The 5,000-nt window shown below is 53.6% G+C and overlaps 1 non-coding gene across 1 annotated transcript in view; it reads left to right on the top strand.

The window, feature by feature from the left end:
• The first annotated feature begins 3,464 nt into the window (after nt 1–3,464).
• The window catches only part of LOC124620935, a 1,910-nt gene continuing 374 nt past the window's right edge, over nt 3,465–5,000 (top strand). The window contains exon 1 of the ribosomal RNA XR_006980438.1: nt 3,465–5,000. This exon is cut by the window's right edge and continues 374 nt beyond it. This is a non-coding gene — a ribosomal RNA (small subunit ribosomal RNA).

The raw sequence follows: 5,000 nt of genomic DNA, 5'->3' as shown, positions 1-5,000 counted from the left end.
ACAGAGATACAACAGTTTCGACTGGAACCGGATGAAACGTATACACGGCGCTGATTAGTAATAGATAGAGCCATCAAAATACAGATAATGTATACAACTGTCCGTATACATGCTGAAAGACTCTGCTCACAATCACAACCACACGTCAGCCAGACACTCTTATCACGCACTACTCTCTGCCTGTAACAGGCACAGAGACAATATGTAAGCACCAGCATGGAACAACACCCAGTGCATCCTCTCCGCCACATTAGACAATCCACACTATCATAACCAGACCGGGAGGTCCACTCACAAAACAGAATATCCCACCCTTCCGACAACCACCATTGCTCAGCTAAGCCACCAACACCCACACATGTCCTACACAGGGGTACACCCAACATCACAATACTGCCTCCTGTCACAGCACACAAACAATGGCAGGAATGAAAGACACAGGTCTGCCACAAGCATGGAATCAGAGCGCCGCCTGTCATGAGCCAAAGGTGCACCCTGACATGGCAAATCAGATGATGCCGCAGTCATTTACTTACGATAATCACAATCAACAAACCGGCCCCCCCCCCAAAACACCTTTCCTTACAACAATGTGTACCTTAACCTAACCTGTATTGTGCCTTAACCTAAGCCGTATTGTGCCTTAACCTAACCCGTATTGTGCCTTAACCTAACCCGTATTGTGCCTTAACCTAACCCGTATTGTGCCTTAACCTAACCCGTATTGTGCCTTAACCTAACCCGTATTGTGCCTTAACCTAACCCGTATTGTGCCTTAACCTAACCCGTATTGTGCCTTAACCTAACCCGTATTGTGCCTTAACCTAACCCGTATTGTGCCTGAACCTAACCCGTGTTGCGCCTTAACCTAACCCGTGTTGCGCCTTAACCTAACCCGTGTTGCGCCTTAACCTAACCCGTGTTGCGCCTTAACCTAACCCGTGTTGCGCCTTAACCTAACCCGTGTTGCGCCTTAACCTAACCCGTGTTGCGCCTTAACCTAACCCGTGTTGCGCCTTAACCTAACCTGTGTTGCGCCTTAACCTAACCTGTGTTGCGCCTTAACCTAACCTATGTTGCGCCTTACCCTAACCCATATTGTACCTTAACCTAACCCATATTGTACCTTAACCTAACCCATATTGTACCTTAACCTAACCCATATTGTACCTTAACCTAACCCATATTGTACCTTAACCTAACCCATATTGTACCTTAACCTAACCCATGTTGCGCCTTAACCTAACCTATGTTGCGCCTTAACCTAACCTATGTTGCGCCTTAACCTAACCTATGTTGCGCCTTAACCTAACCTATGTTGCGCCTTAACCTAACCTATGTTGCGCCTTAACCTAACCTATGTTGCGCCTTAACCCAACACACGTTGGGCCTTAACCCAACACACGTTGGGCCTTAACCCAACACACGTTGGGCCTTAACCCAACACACGTTGGGCCTTAACCCAACACACGTTGGGCCTTAACCCAACACACGTTGGGCCTTAACCCAACACACGTTGGGCCTTAACCCAACACACGTTGGGCCTTAACCCAACACACGTTGGGCCTTAACCCAACACACGTTGGGCCTTAACCCAACACACGTTGGGCCTTAACCCAACACACGTTGGGCCTTAACCCAACACACGTTGGGCCTTAACCCAACACACGTTGGGCCTTAACCCAACACACGTTGGGCCTTAACCCAACACACGTTGGGCCTTAACCCAACACACGTTGGGCCTTAACCCAACACACGTTGGGCCTTAACCCGCTCTGTAATTGTCATACGACGCGTTAAATTAGTGTAGTGTTGCCTAACTGCAACCCCCGCAATATAGTTTGCCACTCGCACTGCCCGGTCCCCAGAGTATCGCTTCATGTTAAACACCTTGCAGCTATACACTGTAATGCGGATGGCAGCAGGACGTACATGCTCAATGCCCTTCGCAGTTGTTCATTGGCATTCGCATGGCGAAGCACAGCCTACGTTGTGGTACGGCTTGTGTCAACTGTCCGCTGATGTTGTACGTCCAAATGACACACTGTACTGCACATTGGTCCTCATGTACTGAATGATACATCGTGGTACATGTGTGACCGTACCACGACTGCGCCAACAACGGCGAACCATACGGTCCAAATATTGTGCACTCAGCTACGTGTCGTCTCCCTATAAGAGCTGGATTGCAGTATGGTATGCCGTGGATGGCGATCAGCATGAGCCGTCTGTTGATGTAGTGGCGCGTGTTGTCAGACGTAGTCGTCTCTTCTCACACACCGTGATAGCATGGTGCACTGCGTTCCACATCTGCGACATGCGACAGAGGCCGGTTGACAGTCGTTCGCGCAATGGACATCGCATACGTACGGGGGCCACCTTCCACGTGTTCGCGAAGCGTGCACATGTTGTTGCGTGTATGTGGGCAGACATAGTGTGTCGTGACACCTGACACAGGCATGCAACAATCGTTGAATTTGCAAATGGCGATGGACGTCTACGTTTGCTGGTGACGTTACGCAAATGAACAACTGGTAAACCGTTGTGGTGCGGTTGTTCTCGCTAGAGGTGAATCAGTGATGGCGACGATCGGTTGAGCTACCAACCGGTTGTTTCAGCGATACCCAGCATGCCCACGAACGTGAATGGCATGTGGGTGTGAAGCGATACGCGGCGGTGGCTGGGTGGGACCGTCCCCGGCCGGTGAGGGGGGGCCTCCCGGCGTGCTGGCCGCGCGGTGCGTGGGCGCACGCGCTACAGCCGGCTGGTGGGGGCGGCCAGTGGCAGGCGCGCCGGCCGACGGAGGCGGCAGGCGGCGCAGCTGCGCGCCGGCGCACCCTGCACGCGGCGCCGTGCGGCCAAAGTAGGTCCTCGCGGGCCCGGTGCGAAGCGCGGTGGACATCTGCAGTGTGCTGGTCCGATTGAGGACTGTGTGCGCTGAGGATGCGCCGCCGCCCGGCGCTCGGCGCCGCGACGCCGTCTGCTGCTCGGTCGCCTCTGCGGTTCTCGCAGGTGGTTTGTATCGCAGCTGTGCGGACGTGTTGGCGCGTGCGCTGTGCTGGGAGAGTTCGCTTCGGCACCCAAGTGGGGCTTTTGTCCTTCTGTGGCGCTGGCGTTGGAGCTGCCGGCCACCGTAGGTGGCGCGTGTTGTCTCCCGCCGGCAATGCCACGACAGCACGCTCCCGGGCCTCTGTCGGCAGCGGCAAGCTCAGTTGGGAGCACGGGTGGTCGCACCTAAAGCGTCTACTCGCCAAACTCCGGGCGATTGCGCCTCTCTCGAACCCGACCAAGTACTTAGGACGGCGCTGCGCGCCGCCGGGACCTGAGAGGGTTTCGAGGTGTATTGTGCAGGGGAGCTCAGCCTCCTCCTGTTTGCAGAATAATTGAGCGGACGCTTGCGTGTTCGCGCGGGCCCCCGGGACACACTCCCGGGCGGCCGGCTGCTCAGCTCTAGTTGACGCAGCTCCCTGGTTGATCCTGCCAGTAGTCATATGCTTGTCTCAAAGATTAAGCCATGCATGTCTCAGTACAAGCCGCATTAAGGTGAAACCGCGAATGGCTCATTAAATCAGTTATGGTTCCTTAGATCGTACCCACGTTACTTGGATAACTGTGGTAATTCTAGAGCTAATACATGCAAACAGAGTCCCGACCAGAGATGGAAGGGACGCTTTTATTAGATCAAAACCAATCGGTCGGCTCGTCCGGTCCGTTTGCCTTGGTGACTCTGAATAACTTTGGGCTGATCGCACGGTCCTCGTACCGGCGACGCATCTTTCAAATGTCTGCCTTATCAACTGTCGATGGTAGGTTCTGCGCCTACCATGGTTGTAACGGGTAACGGGGAATCAGGGTTCGATTCCGGAGAGGGAGCCTGAGAAACGGCTACCACATCCAAGGAAGGCAGCAGGCGCGCAAATTACCCACTCCCGGCACGGGGAGGTAGTGACGAAAAATAACGATACGGGACTCATCCGAGGCCCCGTAATCGGAATGAGTACACTTTAAATCCTTTAACGAGTATCTATTGGAGGGCAAGTCTGGTGCCAGCAGCCGCGGTAATTCCAGCTCCAATAGCGTATATTAAAGTTGTTGCGGTTAAAAAGCTCGTAGTTGGATTTGTGTCCCACGCTGTTGGTTCACCGCCCGTCGGTGTTTAACTGGCATGTATCGTGGGACGTCCTGCCGGTGGGGCGAGCTGAAGGCGTGCGACGCGCCTCGTGCGTGCTCGTGCGTCCCGAGGCGGACCCCGTTGCAATCCTACCAGGGTGCTCTTGAGTGAGTGTCTCGGTGGGCCGGCACGTTTACTTTGAACAAATTAGAGTGCTTAAAGCAGGCAAGCCCGCCTGAATACTGTGTGCATGGAATAATGGAATAGGACCTCGGTTCTATTTTGTTGGTTTTCGGAACCCGAGGTAATGATTAATAGGGACAGGCGGGGGCATTCGTATTGCGACGTTAGAGGTGAAATTCTTGGATCGTCGCAAGACGAACAGAAGCGAAAGCATTTGCCAAGTATGTTTTCATTAATCAAGAACGAAAGTTAGAGGTTCGAAGGCGATCAGATACCGCCCTAGTTCTAACCATAAACGATGCCAGCCAGCGATCCGCCGCAGTTCCTCCGATGACTCGGCGGGCAGCCTCCGGGAAACCAAAGCTTTTGGGTTCCGGGGGAAGTATGGTTGCAAAGCTGAAACTTAAAGGAATTGACGGAAGGGCACCACCAGGAGTGGAGCCTGCGGCTTAATTTGACTCAACACGGGAAACCTCACCAGGCCCGGACACCGGAAGGATTGACAGATTGATAGCTCTTTCTTGATTCGGTGGGTGGTGGTGCATGGCCGTTCTTAGTTGGTGGAGCGATTTGTCTGGTTAATTCCGATAACGAACGAGACTCTAGCCTGCTAACTAGTCGCGTGACATCCTTCGTGCTGTCAGCGATTACTTTTCTTCTTAGAGGGACAGGCGGCTTCTAGCCGCACGAGATTGAGCAATAACAG

This window comes from Schistocerca americana, chromosome 6 (genome assembly GCF_021461395.2).
Source record: "Schistocerca americana isolate TAMUIC-IGC-003095 chromosome 6, iqSchAmer2.1, whole genome shotgun sequence".
In the NCBI taxonomy this organism is placed as follows: Eukaryota; Metazoa; Arthropoda; class Insecta; order Orthoptera; family Acrididae; genus Schistocerca; species Schistocerca americana.
This window is presented reverse-complemented; position numbering and strand designations above follow the sequence as displayed.